Source organism: Sus scrofa, chromosome 15, assembly GCF_000003025.6.
Source record: "Sus scrofa isolate TJ Tabasco breed Duroc chromosome 15, Sscrofa11.1, whole genome shotgun sequence".
Classification (NCBI taxonomy): Eukaryota; Metazoa; Chordata; class Mammalia; order Artiodactyla; family Suidae; genus Sus; species Sus scrofa.
In genome coordinates this window covers 52,474,638-52,501,370 of record NC_010457.5, presented here as the reverse complement: position 1 = coordinate 52,501,370, position 26,733 = coordinate 52,474,638, and the positions used below count along the sequence as shown (strand labels likewise).

At 38.5% G+C, this 26,733-nt stretch overlaps 1 long non-coding RNA gene across 2 annotated transcripts in view; it reads right to left on the bottom strand.

The window, feature by feature from the left end:
• The window catches only part of LOC100511785, a 112,611-nt gene that overhangs the window by 27,322 nt on the left and 58,556 nt on the right, over window positions 1–26,733 (bottom strand). For both annotated transcript variants that reach the window (XR_002339477.1, XR_002339476.1), the window contains exon 5: window positions 3,702–3,774. This is a non-coding gene — a long non-coding RNA (uncharacterized LOC100511785). The remainder of the gene's footprint in view (window positions 1–3,701; window positions 3,775–26,733) is intronic.

The window sequence follows — 26,733 nt, the reverse complement described above, 5'->3', positions numbered from 1 at the left end:
GCATCGATGCATTTCAACCTGAAGGACTCCCTTTAGCATATGGCAAGGCAGGTCTACTGGTGAGGAACTCCCTCAGCTTTTGTTTGCCTAGGAATTCCTTATTTCTCCTTTATTTCTAAAGGACAGTTTTATAGAATTCTTTGTTGGTAGTTTTTTTCTTACAGTGCTTTAAATGTTTCATCCCCTTCTTTTCTTGTCCGTAATGTTTCTGCTAAGAAATCCATTGATAATCTTATAGGAGTGCCCTTGTATGTGATGAGTCACTTTTCTCCCTTGCTTCCTAGATTCTTTGTTTTTGACTTTTAACAGTTTGATTATGATGTGTTTTGGTGAGTATATCTTTAGGCTTATCTCGAGAATCCTTTGAGCCTCTAGAATTTGAGTGTCCATTTCCTTCTTCAGATTTGGTAATTTTTTTCATCATTATTGGTTCAAATAAGCTCTCTGCCCTCAAAAGAGAAAGCAAGGAGAAAGCCACAAAGCCTTTTATGGCTCACTCTTAAAAGTCATACTGTCATAATTCCACCATTTTCCATTGTTGTATATGAGTCACTGAATTCAGGCCTGATTCAAGCAGCAGGGCTTTAAGCTGCTCTCCAGAAAAGATGAGTATAGAAATAATTTGTAAGGAGTTCCCAGAGTGGCTCAGGAGGAAACAAATCTGACTAGTATCCATGAGGAGGCAGGTTCTATCCCTGGCCTCACTCAGTGGATTAGGGGCACATGTTGCCATGAGCTGTGGTGTAGGTCGCAGACACAGCTTGGATCTGGCGTTGCTGTGGCTGTGACATAGGCCAGCAGCTATAGCTCTGATTGGACCCCTAGCCTGGGAACCTCCACATGGCAGGGATGCAGCCCTAAAATAAATAAATAAATAAAAAGACAAAAAATAAATAAAATAATTTGTGGACTTATTTTTAAATCACCACATATGATCTTGATTAGAACTTATACTTGTTATATGGCCATTGTGTATAGATTTTGCTAGTACATGAAAAAAGTTCAAGAACTCTTTGTTGAATAAATAAAATAAATAAGTGAGTGAATAAATGAGTTAACAGACAGATGGACTTAATTACAAATAGGAAAGTATCTACATAAGAGCTTTAAAACATATTGACCAAAATCCTTTCTTTCATAATGCTTCCTAGGATATTGTTAGGATACATAATGGAAATACGTAACACTAATTTGCATGTGTTATTTGACATATAATTGAGATATATCCCCTTTATTTAAAATACAGAATTCTCCTCATACCACTAGCCTTTAACCTGTAAATTACTGTAGGGTTTTCAGCACATAACAAGGATTATTAGATAAACTATAAAAACTTATGGTATTGGTCTGGCCATCACAAACAGTGATGGTCTGGCCCATGTTTCATGTAAATATATTTCTAATACCTATCTTGGTGGTTTCTGTAACTCTGCAGTGTGAAACTGGTGGGCAATCAAGCTTTCATTTCATGTAGAGTTTGTTTACATTCCAGGAATCCACTCAACACAAGTCAAAAGTCCCCTAAAACAACCCACTCTGAAAATACCCTGAACTACGGTTTTAGGTTTATATCACATCTTAAAAGCCAAAAAGAATTTGCTCTCTTTTCTTTTCTTCTTCTTCTTTTTTTTTTTTTTTTTTTTTTTTTTTTTTTTTTTTTTTTTGTCTTTTTAGGGCCACACTTGGGGCATATAGAGGTTTCCAGGCTAGGGATCAAATCAGAGCTGCAGCTGCCAGCCTACACCACAGCCACAGCAACATGGGATCTGAGCTGCATCTGCAACCTATACCACAGCCCACAACACTTGATCCTTAACCCACTGAGCAAGACCACGGATCGAACCTGCATCCTCATAGATGCTAGTCAGATTTGTTTCCACTGAGCCACAACAGGAACGAACTCCAAGAATTTTCTTTCTAATTAGAAAAAGTTTCCACAGAAATCTGAAGATGAAAAATGTGAGAGTTAAGTGTAGTTACTATGCCAAGGAACTGCTTGAATAGGAGTTCTCAGGGGAAGGCAAGAAACAGAAATTCAAACATTTGGAACTTTAGTCTCTAGTTTCTTCGTATGTGAGAGGACTGTGGAAAGAACTTACTCTTTCCAGCTCCATGGATAATTACTGAGTTCTGCTTAAAAGAGCATTAATTCAATTTGTTGTTGAAGTGAATTTATCCTAAAAATTTCACCTACTCGATTTAGATCTCTAAACTGTGTTGTAGTCTAATTTCATTTTATAGTTTTTCCCTTTAGGTCTTTTTGGAGATGAGGAAAGCATATACCCAGAAATTTTGGAAAATTGTCTAAAATGTTTTTAAAAACCAAAGGAGAGTTAGATATTGTTTTAGGCGAATGGAGTCCTAAAGATTATGTGACCTGTTAAAAGAATGAATGAAGGATTTAATAGCCTAAAAGTTTTCCTTCAAAATTTTTAGCAGAAGTTACATAACCATTTGACCCCTCTCCATGAGCATCTGATAGTCTACAGAATTTGCATCTTTCTTTAGCTTTTATTACACTCCATATACCATAATTATTTGTTCCCTACCTTTTCACGCCTATACTCTGAGGTACAGACAGTGAAAAACTACTCTCATTTATTATTTATTCAAAAATTGGAGTGGAGGGAATTTCTTTGTTCAGAACAAACTTTCAGACCATCAAATTTTTCTTTTTCTTTCTTTCTTTCTTTCTTTCTTTCTTTCTTTCTTTCTTTCTTTCTTTCTTTCTTTCTTTCTTTCTTTCTTTCTTTCCTTCCTTCCTTCCTTCCTTCTTTTTCTTTCTTTCTTTCTTTCTTTCTTTCTTTCTTTCTTCTTTCTTCTTTCTTTCCTTCCTTCCTTCCTTCCTTCCTTCCTTCCTTCCTTCCTTCCTTCCTTCCTTCCTTCCTTCCTTCCTTCTTTCTTTCTTTCTTTCTTTCTTTCTTTCTTTCTTTCTTTCTTTCTTTCTTTCTTTCTTTCTTTCTTTCTCTCTTTCTCTCTTCCCATACCTGTGGCATATAGAAGTTCCCAGGCTAGGGGTTGACTCAGAGCTGCAGCTGCCAGCCTACAGCATAACCACAGCAACAGAGGATCCAAGCCACATCTGCAACCTACACCACAGCTTGTGGCAAAGTCAGACCTTCAACCCACTGAGTGAGGCCAGAGATTGAACCTGAATCATCACAGACACTATGTCAGGTCTTAACTTGCTGAGCCACAATGAGAACACGTAAAAGTTTGTTATGAACATGGATATCACCATTCATCTTTATGTTGCACAATACCAATTTTCAATGCAAATGTAAGAGCATCTAACTAGTAGGAGAAATCACCAATTTTATACAATTTGCACTTTGCAGTTTGTATATCTATGTACACTTTGTTGATACCGGAGCAGTAAAAACGCTTTACAAAATTAAGTCAAATGTTTAAATTTCACTTTTTGCTACACACACTCTACATCTGGTTTACTGACAAGTAAGAAAAGATGAAGGATCTCTACCATTCCTATTATGTCATCATTTTCAACATAAGTTGTTGGCTGACACAGAGGAGTAACAGCAATAAGAATGGCTATAAGAAGGTTCTTTGCTTGTCAGTGTTTCTTAGATGGAAGTGTCTTCTTTCCGAGTTCAAAGCAAGTTCTGGTTCTAATGGGAAGTGTTACTTCTTGGGGCTGTCAGCACCCTTGTTTAACTCCATTATAAACTTAAGGCGCTTACCTTGCACTCCTTTTGAGGATCATTGACTTCCACGCATTGTGGGTCCCCTGGAATTCTGTGCTCATGGTGAACACTGCATACAAATAGGAAGACAAACAATGGTGGTATGTATCTCTTCTCATGCTCACACTTCATTCCCCCCATCAGACTTGACTTACAAAACCCAAGCTCAAAGATAAAATTACTAGGAATGTTAAGAAGGCTTTATCAGGGCATTCAACCAAGCAGAGGGCCCTTGGGGAACATGGGGCCCCGTGAGACTGCAAGGGTTGCATGGCCATGACGCTGTCCCTGACCATAGCCTTACACAGTGCAATTGTTAAGGACGGTTATAGAATCAAGTTTAATGGGAGGTCAGACAACACTTTTCCTAAAACCTAACCCACCGCATTCCTAAAAAAACCATTGTGTTGCTAAAGAACATCTTTAGCCAATAGAAAATTCTTTAGACACTTGTTATGTGACTTTTTTAAAGTAATTGTTCTGATTTCAATTCAAATGGCATGAAGGCAATATATTAATTCATTTTGTTTGTTTATAGATATTTTGTTTCTAGGAGTTTTACCAAGCTTTTGGGCTGCAGCCAGACAAGAGCTATACTTGGGCTGACTCCCAGTTCTGCAGATTGTGGACCTCAGCCCACATTTCGAGGTCAAGGACTAGGGACTGTTTGGCTGCTTAGAACTATTAGAATTGAGAGAGGGCCCCGGTGACCTCAACATTGAAGAGAGAAATTTTAAAGTCTGCTGATTTGTAGCACCTCATTTCCTACCATTTTGAGCTTTCAGAAAGGGAATTCATTCGGTTTCAGGATGGAAGGAATGGAATCCACTGCATGTAGAAGTTGATCTTTTTAAACCTCTGGTTCAATATGAAGAAGATAAAGCCAGGAAGTCAAGGGTAAAGAGAAGATTAAATGATCTAGATCTGCTAAAGGAAATCTGGCCATAGAAACAAGGATCTAGATCTAGGGAGAATAATAGATAATCATGAACTTGCATGTTTTGCAAATGGCCTGAGAGTTAATGCCAGTTCCATGACTCTATGGCAGCCTTAATGGCTTGCATTTCATTAGCGTTTGTCATAGCAGTAATAACTCGAGTTATTTAGCCACCCTTTCTCATTTGGCCTAAGAATATTAGAAAAATGACTCAACTATTCTCAGTATCTCTGAAAGACAAGAGAAAAACATCACTCAACTTTATGAAGGGTGAGACTAAAATTCAGGTGGATAAGAGTGATTACACAGAAGGAGGCACAGATGTGGGCAAAGCCAAAGCCAAATGTAAATCCTGAGTTTCCTGCCCACCAAACCTATGCTCTCCACTCAAATACATTTTGGTCTGTAATTTAGGTGATTTTTCTCTGTGGTCTTAAATAGATTTTTACAAGGTCTGTGGAGTTTCTGCATGCTGTTACATATGTTTTAGTAATGCTGATGTTAAGTTTTGCCTGTGTTTCATTTTATTCCCTTAGTGGTCTTAAAAGTAGGACAAGAATTATTTAAAGGGGAAAAGAGATTATTATTTCAGTTTAAGAGTCCCAGTAGAATGGCAAAAACTTGGAAAGTGCAAAGAGTTCTAGATTCCTATGAAGTGTGACTTAAAAGCCACCCTTGGTTTTACATGATCTCTATCTATAATTTTACTTTTCCCTAGCATTTTTTTCAGGCTTGCACAGCAGCTAATCCTCATAAAGGAAAAGCCACACATGAAATTTAAACTCCAACACTTTGGCTATAATTCCTGCAGGAAAACATCCCCCCCCCCCCTTCTCCATGACTATACTAAATTGACTACATGGAAAAGAGTCAAAGTTCTCCCTTCAATATTCATCTCTGGGTAGAATCCAAGCATTAACTAACAAATATATAGAAAATCACATGTGATCAAACACAGATTCTCTAGAACATGCTTTCATGGTCTTTAGAAGCAACACTTCACGGAAGGAAACATCATTTGGGAGAAAACAATCCTAACAACTAAGCACCTCATTTAGCTACTTACCTAATTCTAGTAAATCTCAAGTTAATGTACAACATGCACATCTATAGCCGTAAAGAATTCCAGAGATGCCTGTAAACAGAGCCATATTTTATGTTTCATTTTATGCAAAAAGGTGTCAGATAGTAGAAGGCTCCTCAAATTTTCTCCCAGATAGAAATAAAAAATCAGAGTTTATTTCATTTTCTCCCCCAAATGAAAATAAAAAATAAGAATCTTATTTTCTCCTTGAATGAGAAATGTAGTTGAAATTTTATCCCCAAGTTCTAACTAAAAAGAGAAAAACAAAAGCATATGGACAAAGGGCCTACAGAATCCCTGTTTTTGGTCTGAGTCCTCAAACCCTAAAATGTTCAACTCTGAAAAGCATCAAAATCAGTGGATTTCACATTTTTTTTACTTAGACTCCTAGGGTATTTCCAAGGCCATACTGTAGAACAAAGGAAAAACCATGGTATGCTACAAGCTCACTGCTCCCATTTTATTTATTTATTTATTTATTTATTTATTTATTTATTTATTTATTTTCTTTTTAGGGGTGCTCCTGTGGAAAATGGAAGTTCCCAGCCTAGGGGTCAAATTGGAGCTGCAGCTGCTGGCCTACATCACAGCTACAGCCACACCAGATCTGAGCCACACCTTCGACCTACACCACAGCTTGTGGCAACACTGGATCCTTAACCCACTGACTGAGCAAGGCCAGGGATTGAGCACACATCTTCGTGGATATTAGCTGAGTTCTTAACCCATTGAACTAAAACAGCAACTCCTACTGCTCCCATTTTAAATGCAAAAGTTGGGAGTTCCCATTGTGGCTCAGCAGAAATGAATCTGACTAGCATCCATGAGGATGCAGGTTCAATCCCTAGCCTTCCTCAGTAGGTTAAGGATTCAGCGTTACTGTGAGCTGTGGTATAGGTCACAGACATGGCTCAGATCTGGCATTGCTGTGGCTGTGGTACAGGCCAGCAGATGCAGCTATGATTGGACCTCTAGCGTAGGAACCTCCATATGCCATGAGTGCAGACCTGAAAAGACAAACAAACAAAAAAAAAACATTGAATGCAAAAGTTTTCCTTTAATCAGTGTTATCTGGGAATCTGTAAAAAAAATTATTTTAGAGGAAAGAAATCTGCTTCTAAGAAAACTAAAAATTACTGGATATAATAAATATCCTCATTTTTTTTTGATAAAGAAATTGAGACCAAAAGAGATGAAAGTGACTTTTCATTAATATTTTGATACTCAACATAGTTATACAGATAAGTTTAGAAGCTTCATTTCTAACATTCATTTTATCAGTTTTGTACTAGAGCTGAGTTTTTGGTTTCTGCTATGTATTAAAAATTTACCCAAGGGATGGGAATCAGATGGCAGAATAGAAGGACTGGAGCTCAACTTCTCTCCTAAAAACAACAAAATTTACAACCAAATGCTGAGCAATCTTCAACCAAATGGACTAGAAACTTTCAAAAAGATATCTTACTCCAGAAGACAAAGAGAAGGCCATATCAAGAGGTAGGAGGGACAATTATGTGAGATAAGCAACCCTATACCTCCCAGGTGGGAAGCCCCATAGACTGGAAAGTAACTGTATCACAGAGACTCACTTACAGGAGTGAGAGTTCTGAGCCACATCAAACCCTCACATGTGGGGACTGGCACTGAGAGGAAGAGCCCCTGGAGCATCTGCAATTGAAGGTCGGTGGGACGTGTGCTCAGGAGCTCCATGGGACTGGGGGAAATGGAGACCCCATCCTTGGAAGGCACACATGGACTTTCACATGCACTGGGTCCCAGGGAAAAGCAGGGTCTCTGTGGGAATCTGGGTGGGTCCAGGCTGAGATTCTTAGAGGACCTCCTGGGAAAGCAGGGTGAATGTGGCTTGTTGTGGGGGAAGGACATTGGAAGCAAAGCTCTTGGGAATATTCAGCAGTGTGCCTTTCTCTGGAGGTGGCCATTTTGGGAAAATATGGCCCCGCCATCAGCGCTGAGAAGCCCCAGGCCAAACAACAATCCAGGTGGGAGCATAGCCCTGCCCATCAGTAATCAACCGATGCCTAAAGACCCCCCAGGCACAAAGCCACCTCTAATCTCACCCAGAGACAAAGCCCCATCCACCAGAGGGATAGGAATCAGCTCCACCTACCAGTGGGCAGGCACCAGTCCCTCCCATCAGGAAGCCTACAGCAAGCCCCCATACCAACTTCAGCCACAAGGGGGGCAGAAGCCAGAAGTAAGAGAGGCTACAACTCTATTATCCAGAAAAAGGTAACCATACCAAAAACTTATAAAAATGAGAAGGCAGAGAACTATAATTCAGATAAAGGAGAAACCAAAAACCCCAGAAAAAAAAAAGCTAAGTGATCAGGAGATTCTCAGCCTCCAGGAAAAAGACTTTAGACTGTTGATGCTGAAGATGATGCAAGACATTGGAAATAAACTGGAGGCAAAGATGGATAACTTACAGGAAATACCGACCAAAGAGATACAAGACATAAAACTTAAACAAGCAGAGATGCAAAACACAATAACCAAAATAGAAAATTCATTAGAAGCAGCCAAAAGCAGAATACAGGAGGCAGAAGAACAAATAAGCGAGGTGGAGGACAGATTAGTGGAAATAACGGATGCAGAAGAGAAAAGAGAAAAAAGATTGAAAGTAAATGAAGAGAGTCTCAGAGAACTCTGGGACAATGTTAAAAGCACAAAGATCCGTATTATAGGGGTGCCAGAAGGAGAAGAGAGAGAAAAGGATAGAAAAAATATTCAAAGAGATAGTAGCCAAAAACTTCCCTCACATGGGAAAGGAACCACTCACTCAAATTCCAGGAAGCACAACAAGTACCATATAAAATAAATCCAAGGAGGAACACCCCAAGACACATATTAATGAAACTGATCAAAATTAAAGACAAAGAGAAAATATTGAAAGCAGCTAGGGAAAAGAAACAAATAACATACAAGGGAACCCTGATAAGGTTATTGACAGATTTTTTCAGCAGAAACTCTACAGGCCAGAAGGGAGTGACATGACATACTTAACGTGATGAAAGGAAAAAACCTCCAACCAAGATTACTTTACCCAGCAAGTTTCTCATTCAGATTTGAAGGAGAAATCAAAAGCTTCACAGATAAGCAAAAGCTAAGAGAATTCAGCAACACTAAATCAGCTTTACAACAAATACTAAAGGAACTTCTCTAGGCAGAAAAGAACAGGCCACAACCAGAAACAAAAATACCACAAATGACCAGGCTCACAAGTAAAGATATAGATACAGAAAAGATATGAAGTCATCCATGTACAATTATGCCACCAAAATCAGAAATCGTGAGAAGAAGAGGGTAAAATGCCGGATGCTGGAGATGCACTTGCAATTGAGACCAACAACTTAAAACAATCTCGTATATATATAGACTCTAACATCAAAACTTCAGAATAACTGTAAACCAAAAATCTGCAATTGATACACACACAAAAAAGAAAAATCAACTCAAATACAACACTAAAGATAGTCATCAAGCCACAAGAGGAGAGAACAAGAAAAGAAGGGAAGAAAAAAGAGCAACAAAAACAAATCCAAAGCAATTAATAAAATGGCAATAAGAACATACATATCAATAATTACCTTAAGTGTTAATGGACTAAATGCCCCAACCAAAAGACAAAGACTGGCTGAATGGATACAAAAACAACACCCATATATATGCTGTTTCAAGAGACCCACATCACTTCTAGGGACACATACAAATTGAAAGTGAGAGGATGGAAGAAAATATTTCATGCAAACAGTAATCAAAAGAAAGCTGGAGTAGCAAGACTCATATTAGACAAAATAGACTTTAAAATGAAGAATATTTTAAGGGACAAGGAAGGTCACTACCTAATGATCAAAGTAACAATCCAAGAAGAAGACATAACAATTTTAAATATCTATGTACTCAACATAGGTTCACCACAATATATAAGGCAACTGCTAACAACCTTAAAAGGACAAATTGACAATAACACAATCATACTGGGGGACTTTAACATCCCACTTACAGCAATGGACAGATCATCCAGACCGAAAATCAATAAGGAAACACAGGCCCTGAATCTATTAGACCAGATGGACTTAATAGATATTTATAGGACATTCCATCCAAAAGCAACAGAATACACATTCTTCTCAAGTGCACATGGAACATTCTCTAAGATTGATCACATCCTGGGCTACAAATCCATGATCACATCCTGGGCTACAAATCCAACCTCGGTAACTTTAAGAAAATTGAAATCATATCAAGCATCTTTTCCGACCACAACACTATATGACTGGAAATCAATAACGAGAAAGAAACCACAAAAAACACAAAGACGTGGAGATTAAACAACATGCTACTAAAGGACCAATGGATCACTGAAGAAATCAAAGAGGAAATTAAAAAATACCTAGAAGCAAATGACAACAAAGATATGACACTCCAAAACCTATGGGATGCAGCAAAAGCCATTCTAAAAGGAAAGTTTATAGCAATACAAGCTCACCTCAGGAAACAAGAAAAAGCTCAAATAAACAAGCTAACTTTACATCTAAAGCAGCTCGAGAGACAACAGACAAGACCTAAAGTTGGTAGAAGGAAAGAAATCATAAAGATCAGAGCAGAAATCAATGAAATAGAAACAAAGAAAACCATAGAAAAGATCAATGAAACAAAAAGCTGGTTCTTTGAAAAGATCAACAAAATTCATAAACCCTTAGCCAGACTTATCAAGCAAAAAGAGAAATGACTGAAATCAATAAAATTAGAAACGAAAAAGGAGAAGTAACAACAGACATCACAGAAATACAAAAGATCATAAGAGAACACTACATGCAACTATACACCAATAAATTAGAAAACCTAGAAGAAATGGACAAATTCTTAGAAAGGTACAATCTTCCAAGACTAAACCAAGATGAAATAGAAAAGATGAATGGACCAATCACAAGAACTGAAATTGAAACTCTGATTAAAAAACTTCCAACAAACAAACGTCCAGGACCAGATGGCTTCACAGGCGAACTCATCAAACATTTAGAGAACAGCTAATTCCTATCCTTCTGAAACTATTCCAAAAAATTTCAGAGGAAGGGACACTCCCAAACTCATTCTATGAAGCCACCATCACCCTGATATACCAAAACCAGACAAAGACACCACAAAAAAAGAAAACCACAGGCCAATTTCACTGATAAACATAGATGCAAAAATCCTCAACAAAATACTAGCAAACCGCATCCAACAATACATTAAAAGGATTGTACATCATGATCAAGTGGGATTTATCCCAGGGATGCAAGGATTCTTCAATATCTGCAAATCAATCTGTGGCACACCACATTAACAAATTGAAGAATAAAAACCATATGAGTCTCTCAACAGATGCAGAAAAAGCCTTTGACAAAATCCAACACCCATTTCTGATAAAAACCTTTCAGAAAGTGGGCACAGAGGGAACCTACCTCAGCATAATAAAGGCCATATATGACAAACCCACAGCGAACATCATTCTCAATGGTGAAAAGCTGAAAGAATTCCCGCTGAGATCAGGAACAAGACAAGGATGTCTGTTCTCACCGCTACTCTTCAACATAGTTTTGGAAGTCCTAGCCACGGCAATCAGAGAAATAAAAGAGATAAAAGGAATCCAAACTGGAAAGGAAGAAGTAAAACTATCACTATTTGCGGATGACATGATACTATACCTAGAGAATCCTAAAGACTCTACCAGTTAGAGCTCATCCATGAATTTGGCAAAGTCACAGGATACAAAATTAATACACAGAAATCAACTACATTCTTATATACTAAAAATGAAAGATCAGAAAGAGAAATTAGGGAAGCAATCTTGTTTACCATTGCATCCAAAAAAATAAAATACCTAGGAGTAAACCTACCTAAAGAAACAAAAGACCTGTACTCTGAAAACTATAAGACACTGATATAAGAAATCCAAGATGACATAAATAGATGGAAAGATATACCATGCTCTTGGATTGGAAGAAGCAGTACTATGAAAATGACTATACTATCCAAGGCAATCTACAGATTCAATGCAATCCCTATCAAATTACCAAGGACATTCTTCACAGAACTCAAACAAAATATTTTAGAGTTTGTTTGGAAGCACAAAAGACCCAGAATAGGCAAAGACATCCTGAACAAGAAAAATGGAGCTGGAGGAATCAGGCTCCCTGACTTTAGACTACACTACAAAGCAAAAGTCATCAACACTATATGGTACTGGCACAAAGACAGAAATATAGATCAGTGGAACAGGATAGAAAGCCCAGAATTAAACCCATGCACCTACAGCCAACTAATCTATGACAAAGGAGGCAAGAATATACAATGGAGAAAGGACAGCTTGTTCAATAAGTGGTGCTGGGAAAACTGGACAGCCACATGGAAAAGAATGAAATAAGAACACTCCCTAATGCCATACACAAAAATAGACTCAAAATGGATTACAGACCTAGATATAAGACCAGACACTCTAAAACTCTTAGAGGAAAACATAGGCCAAACACTCTCTGAAATAAATGACAGCAACATCTCCTCAGATCCACCTCTTAAGAGTATTGACAATTAAAACAAAAATAAACAAATGGGACCTAATCAAACTTAAAAGTTTCTGCACAGCAAATGAAATCCTAAACAAAACAAAAAGACAACCCACAGAATAGGAGAAAATCTTTGCAAGTGAATCAACTGACAAGGGATTAATCTCCAAAATGTATAAACACTTTCTGCAACTCCATACCAAAAAAAAACAAACAACCCCATAAAAAATGGGCAGAAGATCTAGATAGACAATTCTCCAAAGAAGATATACAGATGGCCAAAAAACACATGAAAAGATGTTCAATATCACTCATTCTTAGAGAAGTGCAAATCAAAACCACTATGAGGTACCACCTTACACCAGCCAGAATGGTGGTGTACAAACAGTAAGTGCTGGAGAGGGTGTGGAGAAAAAAGAACCCTATTACACTGTTGGTGGGACTGTAAATTCGTGCAACCACTCTGGAAAACAGTATGAAGATTCCTCAGAAAACTAAAAATAGAACTACCATTTGATCCAGCCATCCCACTCCAGGGCGTCTATCCAGAGAAGACCAAGATTCGAAAAGACATATGTACTCCAATGTTCATTGTAGCATTATTTGCAATAGCCAAGACATGGAAACAGCCTAAATGTCCATCAACAGAGGAGTGGATCCAGAAGATGTGGTACATATATACAATGGAATATTACTCAGCCATTAAAAGGAATGAAATACCGTCATTTTTAGCAACATGGATGGACTTGAAATTATCACGCTTAGTGAAGTCAGCCAGACAATGAGACACTAACATCAAATGCTTTCACTGACATGTTGAATCTTAAAAAAGGACACAGTGAACTTCTTTGCAGACCAGATACTGACTCACAGACTTTGAAAAACTTATGGTTTCCAAAGGAGACAGTTTGGGGGATGGAGGGATATGCTGGGGGTGTGGGATGAAAATCCATAAAATTGGATTGTGATGATCATTGTACAACTATAAATGTAATAAATTCACTGAATAATTGAAAAAAAATTTACTTCAGGAAACCGAAAACCACCATCCATTCACCCAGAAATCAACAACACCTACTGTGTACCAGGTATGAAAGATTAAGGCCCTGTCGTTCAATGTTCTTACAGGCTGTAAAAAATCTGCAGTGTCTTCCACAAGCATGCAATTCTGAAGGTTCTAAGGATAGCCTTCAGAATTGCTAAGCTGTCTCATGAGGGTAAGGGCACCCTGCCTGGAGCAGCAGGATCATGGTGGAACCACAGTAAGAAACAAAATGGAATTGTCGAAGGGTCTCCATTTGATGGAGGGTCTTAACTATCTACATGAGAAATCTGAACTTATTTTTCTCAGCAACAGGGAGCCCTGGAAGATTTTTAAGCATGGAAGTGACAGGATGAAAATGGTACTTCAGGGAAGTTAAACTAGCAATGGTATAAAGGATGGATAAACAATAGAAAGTCACTGTAGACAGAGCCCAACAAGTCAATCATTTCTGTGGTCAGGACTGCAGTGAATTTAGAGCGGAAAAAACACAAGTTCATTTCTTAGGCAATATTTATTAAACACCTTATTCTGGTCAGACCTTATGTTAAGAATTGAGAATGCATCTATGTTTCCACCTTCAAAACATATATACCAGTGGGAAGTATTGCAGGGTGCGTATGTTTTGTGTGTGTATGTGTGTGTGAGAGAGAAAGAAAGAGAGAGAGGGACGGAGGGAGAGGAAGAGAGAAACACCCAGAAAAGGCAATAGTTCCTGTTGTGGCTCAGCAGTAAAGAACCCAACTAGTGTCCACAAGGATGTGGGTTCTCTTCCTGGCCTTGCTCAGTGGATCAGGGATTTGGCATGGCATTTAGCTGTGGTGTAAGTTGAAGATGGGGCTTGGATCTGGCATTGCTGAGGCTCGGATTTGACTCCTAACCTGGGAACTTTCATTTGTCTCAGGTGCAGCTCCCCCGCCTAAAAAAAAATTTAAAAAAAACTGGAAAAAGAAACTAGAAAAGCAAATTAAGTATAAAAGATATAGACCTTACCAATAACATGCTTAACCTCATTAGAAATCAGAGGCATGAATATTAAAACTATAATGAGATACCATTAGATTGGCAGAGACGTTAATGGGTTGACAATAGCAGATGTCAGCAAGGATGTGAAACAACAGTAACTCTAATACATTGCCCTTCTGAGTACATATTCCTGTAACTACTTTCAAGAACAATTTGACAACATCTAGTAGAGTTGAGAGTATACATTCTTTAACCAAAACAAAACCATATGTACAAATTAACAGGGGGAGTTCCCATTGCGGCTCAATGGTTAATGAACCTGACTAGTATCCAAGAGGACAAGGGATCAATCCCTGGCCTTACTCAGTGGGTTAAGGATCTGGCATTGCCATGAGCTGTGGTGTAGGTCGCAGATGTGGCTTGGATCTGGCATTGCTGTTGCTGTGGGTAGGCCAGCAGCTACAGCTCCGATTCGATCCCTGGCCTTGCAACCTCCATGTGCCATGGGTGGGGCCCTAAAAAGACAAAAAAAAGACAAAAAAAAAAAGAAAAAAGAAAGAAAGAAAGGTGAATGAATGGACTGGAACAATATTGATGTGGACAAATCTTTCAAACATAATATTGAGCAAATATCATGATATTTGCTTCTGTAAAGCCAATTACAGAAAAGATGTGTAAAATATGCTTTATATTAAAGTTGATAAGCATTCGAGTAAAGACTTTTGTACTAATTTTACAAAGAAATGCTTGAGAATAAAAAGCACATGATTTAGACAGGAACTACTTTTAAGAGGCCCGGGGAGATGATATTAGGGGTAGTATAGACAGGTTCAAGGCTACAGATCATTTTTTTTATTTCTCACACTACATAATGGATTGTGGAAATGCACGGAATTACTTTCATTTCTTTCTGCGTACCTTACATAATTTTTAATAAATTTTTAAAGCTTTACACTTAATATGACCTGCACATCACAGACCTCCTGCTACAGTCTAATAGTGAGGGACTGGCTGGTAACATCCTGGTTTTCAGGAAATTCTTGCCCTGCATGACAAGTCTCCTTCCTGTTCAAGAAAAATAGCTCTTTACTGGATATTCTGAAATTTCCAGGGAATTACTCTAACTTCCAAGAACTGCCACTCTGAGAATAGAATGATGCTTTTTTATCTAAGAATATATTTGGGAAGTATCTAATAAACGGTCTACTGTTTTTTTTTTTTTTTTTTGGCCACATCTGGGCCGGGGGTCAAACCCGAGCCATAGCAGTGACAAGGCCAGATCCTTAACCCACTGCACCACAAAGGAACTCCAACACGGTCTACTTCTTGACCACATCTACACTCGGGGTACCTAAGCAAGATATTGACTTTGATGATGCACGCTGGAATTCTGTCTAAAATCTAGCAAGGATATCATTAAACCTATTTAGGAACTTAACACAGGCCCAATTATTCTATTTCCTGACAAAAGAATGATGACAGATGGATCTGAGGCTTCCCTGGAGTGCTCAGAGTCTCTAGAGGTAGGGCTTTCACCATCAAAAAATGCTCTCTGCTACCCCACTCCAAGATCAATACAAAATCCAGCCTTGGATTTCACAACAGGTGGCTCCCAGAGGCCCCTCTTAGGCTCCCAGCCTCCCCTTTATGTATAGCACAGCCCCACAGTCTTTAGGGTGGTGTCTCCTGCTGAGGACAGAGTCGGATTTCCCACAAGTTTGCAAAGAACCTAACTGTAGTCTCAGCTGAAATTTCCAACTCTGGATGAGTCACTCTGAAGACCCCATCAAAGCCAGTTTGAGCTGCTTTCTCATGGTCACAGCCACTGAAAAATTAAGGTCTTAATATCTGGAATGTGCCCCGTGCTTTTGATGCATTCACTGGACCTATGGGTCCTCAATCAGCTGAGGGTTTATTGCATCGTCCTCTTCTTTTCACTAGAAACTATTGAAATCCACCCAAGAATGAAAGCTGGAAATAAAAGCCTAGTTATAATCAGAATTTGTGTTTTTCAGTGAGGGAGGCAAGGCAGGGACATTAGAGCCACTCAGTAACCACTAAATAAATCATGTTCCCTCCTCTGGTGCAAAGGGACACTGCACTTACTCTACTAGACCCAGCTGATCGACCTCTATAAAAATCATAGCAGCCACTTAGGTCCCTGCAGGAACTGTGCTGGGATGAAATCACGGAGCACCGTCCGGACAGCACCCCTTCTCCCCATTCCCATGGCAATTGTCAACATCACCCAAACAGAAGCGATGTTGGGTTTGAGACTTGTCTTGGCATGCCTTCTGGGATGGAATGCCTTATTACATTTCAAAGATCCAAGTACTGAGACTCAAGAGAAAAGGTCTGCTCTTCTATTGTACTGGGGTAGGGAAGTTTTCCCCTTACTGGGAAACAAACCTTGGCCAACTGGTGGAAGGTATAAGTTGGCATACGTTGCTCAAAATAACACAGAATTCCTCACCTAAGCAGCGCTGCTCATGCTTATCTCAGAAATTCGTGCACCCTCTGACACTCTAATAATTCAAGAAGAGCACAGATGTCTAATCATCAAAGGTGATACAGGCAAATAATACAAAACAACAAAACAAACCAAAAACGAAACCGACTGAATTGAGTGAGGGCCCTGATAACAATGAGATTATCTCTAGATGCCCCACAAAGCTTGAGTTGAATCTACTAGGAGTCACGCTGATGGTAGTAACCATTCATGCAGAGCCAATCCTAGAAGGAATAAACTGAACATACAGAAAGTTTGGAGGACTAAGGAAGTAATGCAGGGTAGGTAGAAAAGCAAAGGACATGGAACAGGGATTGTATGGAACCTGGTTTTGCCTTTGTTAGTAGGTGTCTGAGTCACTTTGACCTCATTATTTGAACACTCGAAGCTCAGTTGCCTCACGTTGTATAAAATAAGGAGACTGGATTGGATGTTTTCAAATACCCCTCCCTACTCTTGGAATCTAGGACTCACATCCTTGACAGAATCTGGGGGAGAGAGAGCTATAGGGCCATGTCATGCAGAGAAATTCAGCATTACTAGTTTCTGAAGATAAGCCCCAATGGAAGAAGGTTTGAGGTAGAGGTAAATCATCATTGAAGTGATTAATTTTTCCTCCAAAAGGGAAGAATATGGTGACAACTCCCAAACTTTGACTTTTTGGATTTGGACTCTTGCAAACAAAAAGAAATGACTCAGTGCCAGCCAGTTCTGTCTTCTTGTATTCTCTCTCTTTTTGCATTCTTGACAGCAACTGAGTATTTTCTGGGAAAGCAGAAGGTATAGATACAGTGTGTCTAACTCTCAGTGAAACTCTTTCCCATCTTTATTTTAGCTCATATAACATGGAACAGATCAGGACCTGGGATCCTGAGAATAAACTGTCCAACTATTGATTCTGATATTTAGTCCTCATGCTTCATAGTCCATTAGCTGACAAAAGCATAGAGACTTGTTGAGAGCAGTTAAGTAGGGTCAAGATACTGGTGTTATATGCAGGGGATCAAACCCTCTGTCCAAGGGTGAAAGTACTTTCCATACTTTTCTCCAAAGAGAAAAAAAAAAAAAAAAAAAAAAAAAAAGAAAGAAAGAAAGAAAAAGAAAAGGAGTTCCTGTTGTGGCTCAGGGGTTAAGAACCCAACATGGTGCCTGTGAGGTTCAATCCCTGGCCTTGCTAAGTAGGTTAAGGTTCCGGTGTTGCCACGAGCTGTGGCATAGGTCACAGATGCTGCTTGGATCTTGCACTGTTGTGGTTGTGGCCTAGGCCTGTAGCTGCAGCTCCAATTTGACCCCTGCCTGGGAACTTCCATATGCCACAGGTGGGCCTTAAAAAGAAAAACAACAACAACAAAAAACAACAAAGAGCAAAGAACTGCTTCTGAGTCCACAGTTCTAGCAGGGGTGCATTCATGAATTTAATCACCTCTCAAGAAAGAAACTATACTAAAAGAACAACATGTTTCTGCCAATGTTACGATTTTCATTGTCACAAAGTCCCAGATTTGTCAAAGTTCAGGAAGGGTCACATTCTGGTCACATAGGATAAATATGAAATTGGTTTCATTTTGTATTGTTAAAACCTACAATAAAAAACTCAAAGGTGAAATGTATGAAGCACATTTGACAAATGGAAGTTTTGTATTTCAAGTACCTTCAATATATTTTGTCATTATTAAACTTAATACCCTATATGATATCTGAAATGGGAAGTCGAGCCAATTCGGTACTGTCATTTTTATTTTATAATTAGGAATGGCGTATAATATATGGACATTTGTGCCTTAAAAAAAAAAAAAAAAGAGCTGGAATTTTGAGCCAAACAAAATCCCCAATTAGTACAGATTTGAGTTAACTCAGCAGCTTGTGAGTTAGGGAGGAAAAACTCAATGTCAAATGCCATTTTTTAATTTAACAACATAAAATGTTTCTCCCCTGTGGTGGTGATCTGTGGGATTTCCTGGTACTTACATTTCACCTCAAAGAATTCCCTCACCCCACACAAAAATCAGTATTACCTTTAATATTTCCAATATGATAAGCCTTCTCCCTGACAATCTAGTTAGCTTTAGAAATCATAATGTCTTCCGACATATTCATTTTTGATATAATGGGAAGGACTTTGCAAATCACTAAGTAACAGCACATACTTCTTTTCATTTGCAAAAAAAGTTTATTAGAGCAAGTACTACCGGCAAGTGCTTTTAAAAAAGCCAAACTCTTAGAAAAATGTTTACTATCATACATCTTCTCAGTTTACAAAAGACTACACAGTTCAAAATCCTTTTATTTTCCTTTCTTGAGCCATGCAGCCTCACTGCATATTTTCATCTTTAAGATGCCCTTTGCTCTTTTTCTTCTCTTCCTTCCTAAATGCTTGCCATGGGTAGCAGTGGGATGTTTTTACTTGCATCTTCTCCTCCCACTGAGACTCTCACTCTCCTTGTCATTAGGAAATAAGAGAAATCTCATTCCTCAAAGATTGAGCTCCAGCAAGGAGAAGACAAAGAGAATGTTCCTTGCTTTTCTTGAGACTTCTTAAACCATGGGTTATTATCCAATAATGGAAGACTTTTCTTCTAGGTAAACAGAAAACAAAACAAACACTAAAACAATGCTGAGTGAGCTGGCCTAAGGCCTACAAACTAGAAAGGTTTGGTTTGGTTTGGTTTTTTTGTGTTTATTTACTTATTTTTAATTTTTTTTAGGGCCACACCCATGGCATATGGAAGTTCCCAGGTTAGGGGTTGAATCGAAGCTGCAGCTGCTGGCCTACACCACAGTCACAGCAACATGGGATCCAAACCATGTCTGCAACCTGCACCACACAGCTCACGGCAATGTGGGATCCTTAAACCACTCAAGGCCAGGGATCGAACCCATGTCCTCATGGATACTAGTCAGGTTCGTTAATCACTGAGCCACAACAGGAACTCCTGGTTTGGTTTGGTTTTAATAAGCGCCCATCTCTCCAACCTGTTCACTCACACTCTAGGCGTCCCTTTAGTCACTCAAACTGAAAGCACCAGGCCCTATCATCTTTCTTGAGCCTCAAAAAAAACTTTAAATTATATTTTGGAATGACTTTTTCTGAAACTACTTAGGACAGCCACAGTGGGCTGATTTGCCAGAGAACTGAGTCTTTTCATTCCTCTCTCTGCCAACCATAAAAGCTACCTATGCATGAGGTCAGCCCAGAGCTGACAGAGACAGGATTCTAGGTCTGACCACATATTTACTATAATGCGTTGATATGATCAGAGTAGGAGAGCAGAAGTTGAGAACTAGAGTCTTTGAGCAGACGGGGGAAGTTCCCTTGGTATGGCAGCATCCAGATCTTTCCAGCCAGGACAGTAAAGATTCCTGGTTTAGGCTGCAAACTATCATCCAACAGCACATCTTCTGAATTCCTGGAGTGTGCTCCTGCCATGCTCTAGAAGAGCTACCCTAAAATTAATTTTGGAAGAAAGAGGACAGCCTCTCCAACATCCGCTTCTCACATTCCTGTCCCACCTAGAGCTGGAAGCCTGTGTATGATGGATCAGTCTGGAATGTGAGGACGCCTAATAGCAATTTCATAGCAACTATTACTTTCTGTCTTCTTTGCCATTTACCACCTTCTAATGGTTCTAGTATTGGAGAATGTAATATGCATGGCCAACAAGAGACAGAGAGTAGAAACTTGTGTTTTCTAGAAAGGCAGAGCAGGAAAATCCTATGATTCATGGGTGGTTCCCGGAGGAGATTCCTTTCTGTGTCTCAACCAATTTTCAAGTCCCAAGCAAAGGGAAAGAAGGTATGTCAGCCCTGTCCAGGACTCAGCTCATTTGATGTGCTCTGCGGCTGCTAATGTGTGACTGGTCTGAGGTTTAGAGGTAGAGCTGGCCCCAGAACCCTGACCTAAGAAGTAGGTGACCAAGAGGCTATCCTTTATGTGTTCATGTGAGGAGACCTGCCCTCAAGAAGTCAGACTGGTAGTTGTTGGTCGCTTGGAAAAACAATGGAAAGAAGACCTGCTTATCATTTTATCCCTTGTAGAGAAGCCACCAAGAACACACGCTTTCTCTCAGTAAGAGAACGAGGTCCAGCAAAAGACCAGGTTGTTTTAGAGTTGTTAATCTCAAGGAGCAAGAAAATTCTCCAACATTCCAAGAAAAGAAGATGAAAGCAGTGCACTGGAGCCTCTGAACATGACTGAGGTTTCTGTCAATTTAAGCAGCAATTCCTAAAATCCCCCAGCACCACTTCCTAATTTGACCTTTCATGATTTGAGGCCTTAAAGCCACAAAATGAAACTAAAATCCCTATAATTCTTTGGCACAAGATGGTGGGCTCAGGAGAGTTTTTATCGTTAAGTCCATGGTTTTCTGGCTTTTGTTGGCTTAGCATTATTCATAAAATATCTGGAACACATTTTTGATCGTTCATAATTTACTCTAAAGGTCCAGGGCTAAACCAACAGAAATTGCTCTTTGGGGATCATTTCACACACTGGAGCCTGGAAAATTACGAATCTCTTTAAATTGAAGTTAGTAAAACAAAGTGTCCAAAAGCAGTAGCTTTCAGAATCTTTATGATCTTATCTGTAAACTGGTACAAAATCCAAATTATAACTACATATATAAAGTGCAAGTACGAATTTATGAGTTAATCTTTGTCCAGATTTTCAAAGAATTATCAGATATGGATTTGTTTTTCTTCAAGATGCAGCTTGGTCATCTAGTTCATAAAACTCTATCATCCATGTCCTTATTATTTACCTCTATGTACTCCCGCATCATGCACTGGTCTGCAGATATTTGGAGCTGGAAATGAGAATCAGGCCAGCTATTTTAAGTAGAAGGGGAGCTAATACAGAGATATGGATGCTCACAGAGCTGTAAGGTTTGAAGGATGGGCTTTCAGCAGAGAATCTAGGAGTCCCTCCAACAAGACTAAATGGTCCATTAGAGGAAATTTTACCTCTACCACGTTCATGGCACAGGACACCAGGTGAACTGCTGGGCTCAATACTTATCTGTACAGCTGGAATTCTGGCAAGCACTACTACCACCTCTTCAATGCCTCTCCATACCCACACAGTGATTGACTAGACACTGCAGTGTGGCTGTAGAAAAACCCATCTTCACAAGCTGGCTTCAAGCCAAAACAAGTGTAACAGCAATAGGAAGGTTCCTGTTGCACTTCTGTCTTTGAAATCTCACAGAATGCCTCAAACTGAAGAATATAATCTGCATTCAGAACTCTAGTTCTAAAAGAGGATGAGGGAAGAAGACCTAAGTAGACATTTCTCCAAAGAAGACATACGGATAGCCCCAGGCGCATGAAAAGATGCTAATATCACTAATTATTAGAAAAATGCAAATCAAAACTACAATGAGGCATTACCTCACAATAGGCAGAATGGCTATCATTAATAAGCCTACAAATAATAAATGCTGGCTGAGGTATGGAGAAAAGGGAACCCTCCTTCACTGTTGGTGGGAATGTAAATTGATAGAAACCACTATGGGAAAAAGTACAGAGGTTCCTCAGAAAACTAAATATAGAACAACGATATGATCTAACAATCCCATCCTAGGCATATATCCAAAAAAGGATATATATTTTTGAAATTATAATTCAAAAAGATACATGCTTCCCTATGTTCACTGCAGCACTATTCACAATAGCCAAGATATGGAAACAACATAAATGTCCACCAATAGATGAATGGATAAAAAAGATGTGGTACATGTATACAATGGAATATTACTCAGCCATAAAAAGGAGGAAATAATGCCATTCACAGCAACATGATTATAACTAGAGATTCCCATACTAAGTGAAGTAAGTCAGAAAGAGAAAGACAAATACCATACAATATCACTTGTACGTGGAATCTAAATATGGCACAAATAAATCTATCAACAAAACAGAAATAGACTCACAGACATGGAGAACAGACTTATGGTTGCCAAGGGGGAGGGGGAGGAAGTGGGATGGACTGGGAGTTTGGGGTAAATAGATGCAAAGTATTACATTTAGAATGGATAAGCAATGCGGTCCTACTGTATAGCACAGGAACTATATCCAGTCTCCTGGGATAGACTATGATTGAAAATAATATAAAAAAAGAATGTGTGTGTATATATATGTGTGTGTGTGCGACTCACACACATGACTGAGTCACTTTGCTGTATAGCACACATTCGCACACTGTAAATCAACTACACTTTAATAAAAAAATTTTTTAAGAGTCTGGGAAATGTAGTTTTTAGCCCTTTACACTCTACAGCACATAAAAGCACACTCAAAGCAATTTAGGAGAGAGGATGAGTGTCAACTCACCAGAGCAACCATAAATACATACGTTACTCTTAATTACTATTTTGTTTCCTACTCTCACATTTGTTTAAAAAAAATTTTTGCAAGTAAGAGCATATCTTAAACTTCTAAATGTCTTGTAATACCTAGAAAACTTCAAGTTCAATATACAACTGATTCACTCTGCTGTACATCTGAAATTAACACATGTTAACATCCAATAAAATTTATATAAAGAAGTTTTTTGATTTAAATTTAAAGGTCAAAAAGCAAAACAAAAAAGAAAAATGTGAATTGATTGCTTCACCAAATAATCTTTTTTCCTTGAAAACATGCCTTTGAATGTGTTTAAGAAATTAAATGACTTTCCTTCTTTAATAGGTGGAGTATTTTTAGCATAGCTTCTTTTGATGCCTGAAGATCTTGCAGTAACCTGAAGTCATTGTTCTGCACATTTATAACCCTTATGCAGAAAGAATGATAGAAGAGGCAGTTGAAGGCAGATTACCACCAGGCTAATGTGCACTGACTCCAAGCCACAGCTATTTCAGGAAAAGCATATTGATCTGAATCATCTTGCCATGTTTTATCTTTCTACTAAAAAAAAGATAACGCCAAACAAATCTGGTGATTTTATATAAATGTGTATACTTCTGGCTAATTTAAACTTAGTTTAGCAATCTAAAACCAACATACTGTACATTCTAATACCAACATGTTAAACTTCCATTCCAGTACTGATTATCTATCTAGCAAAAATATTCTCAAATCTTCTCTTGCATAAGTGAGTAAGTAGGTTGTCTACAGTGGCCACTGGAAGAAGTCCATAAGCCAAAAAGTCTGAATACTATAGAAAAATCACATTATCAAAGACTTTTAAATTGAGAAGGATTCTTGGAGATTATTCTAACAGGAATCCTAGAGTGATATGGTGACTTGCCTCAATCACACACCTGGTAAGTGGGGAAAAAAAATCGATAACAAACCTCTATCTTCCAATTAGCTCAAGGCTCTTTTCACCATACAGTGGTGTGATTTCTCTCTTGAATCAGAGGCTATGGTCTTCTTTACTTTTTAATATCTTTGCCTACCTACAATGTTTCCCAGCTTAAAAATCTTCATTGAATAAATGAAATGTATTTGGGTGTGTGTTACTCATTGAGCTTTTGTACATAGTGTTAGGAACTCTATCCTGCACCATTTATAAAATAAAGATTTTTTTTTAAATCTTTTTAGGGCTGCACCTGCAGCATATGGAAGTTCCCAGGCTAGGGGTTGAATCACTGCTGTAGCTGCCAGTCTACACCACAGCCACAGCAACACAAGATCCAAGCTGTGTCTGTGACCTAAACCACAGCTCATGTAAACGCCAGATCCTTAACCCACTGAGCAAGGCCAGGCATTAAACCTTAGTCTTCATGGATGCTAGTCAGATTTGTTTCTGCTGAGCCACAATGGGAACTCCCATCTTTTTTTTTTCTTTTCTTCTTTTTTTTTTTTTTTTTAATAGAGTTTTCACTTCTGGAAAAAGGAAGCTGCTAAAGTCTACATTCATGTACCTACCTTTGGAGGATTCAAGGATCGCCAAATCCAATATCATATACATGAAAAGGTTTGACTTCTTTTCTTGGGGTATTCCACAAAACACACACACACACACACACCATCATCTCGTTGAAGCCATGATTTCAATAAAAACATTAACAAAAATGCTAAGGTTGGCAGGAGAAACCCCCTTCAGCTATACAGTTCTCTGAACTGTAGTCTATTCATGTAATGATACATTCAATAAACTGGTTCTCATAGCCCCATATGGATTTCTAACATTTACTTTGACTCACTTATATGTGGAATCTACAAAAGGGATACAGGTGAACTTATCTGCAGAACAGAAACAGACTCACAGACTTTGAAAGAAAACTTATGCTTTGTTTTCAAAGGGACAGGTTGATGGGGGGAAGGATGAACTGGGGGTTTGGGATTGGCATATGCCCTGAGGTATATGTAATGATTAGCCAACTGGCACCTGCTGTCTAACACAGAGAACTCTACCTGATATTCTGTGATCATCTATGTGGGAAAAGAATCTAAAAGAGAATGAATGGGTGTGCACATATAACCCAATCACTTTGTTGTACAGCAGAAATGATCACAACATTGTAAATCAACTCTACTTCAATAAAACTTTATAAAAAATGAAAAAAAAAATCCTTAGGATCCTGTGATGAATTCAGTTCAGTGGATGAGTCCTCTAAAAAGATTATCAGCACTGTCCACTCTGATGAGGTAATTGGGGAGAGGAGTGTTTTAAATACTATGCATTGGTAGCAAATGCTATGCCAGCATGGGCAACTGTTTCCAGGAATTGAAATATCATAGACTCAGTTCTTCTGGGAAGAAAAACCACACAGTGGACTTGGGTAGGGGGCTAAATGACCAAGCTGACAAGTCAGGGGGAAACTTCCTAGGATCAGCAAAATGAGGTTTAATATCATCTTTCTAGCTCTTGGTGGGGTTTTTTAATCTTATTTTCATTGAATTTAGTCATTGTTCATATCTTCAAAAAGTCCATAACTGATCAATGAAACCAAGAACAATAATCAGATGATCCAATAACCTATAGGAAAAGCAGTTCTCCCCAAATGCCTCCTCTGCTCTCTCTCAGTATAATGACTAAAATAATGAACATTAGCAGCATAATAAGGTCTTTCCTTGTCTCTCAGGAGAAAACCTGATAGCAAATACGTATCCTAAGGCACTGTGCTTACTAAACAATATAAGTAAAAGTCACTAAGAAAATGTCAATTATGCTGCCTTTATCAGTTTGAGCTAATTTCCAGGATTCAAAAGACTGACCCATAATGAAAAAATACTAATGATCTCTTTTTAAAGATCTTGTTAAGTGCAAGGCCTCTGCTGGTCAGTCTTAACTTTAAGTATACACAGTCCCCTCATTAAAGAAACAAATGGTTACTTGTGAAGAGAAAACTGATATTCACAGGATGGTACATTAGGGAAAGAAGAAAACTGGCCAGCAACCATTAACTAGGAATACCTTAGCTAAATCCATAAATAGTGTGGAGGTGGGGAGTATTATGGATTTCCATAAAGGAAAGGATATTTTTAAAATATACTGTACACTAAAAGTGGAATGTTATTTTCAGCAACTTTGGGGAGAGGAGAAGTAAGTGTCTTTGAAATAAAAAAACTGGATCATCAACTAACATCAACTGAGTATTTATTAAGTAAAGAACTTTATACAGATCTTTCACCCCATCCTTAGACCAAATCTATGATATAGGTACTATTAATAGTAAAATGCACTGTTTAGTTAACATTTATAATCTGCTGGGGATTACTGTACATATAAGCATTCCTTGAGTCCTCATTACAGCCATAAGAAGCAGGTAGTAGTTTATCCCCATTTTATAGAAGAAGAAATGAAGCACAGAAATGTGAAATAATATCCAAAGTAATCATGGCATCAGGTAAAAGAGGTAGGATTTGAGCCCTCATTTACCTGTGGTGATTGGTTACTTTTTCCCCTTTTCCAAAGCATTGACGTTTATTACATTTTCATGTATTCATTTATTTAACTGATATCTGCTGAGGGCCAGTT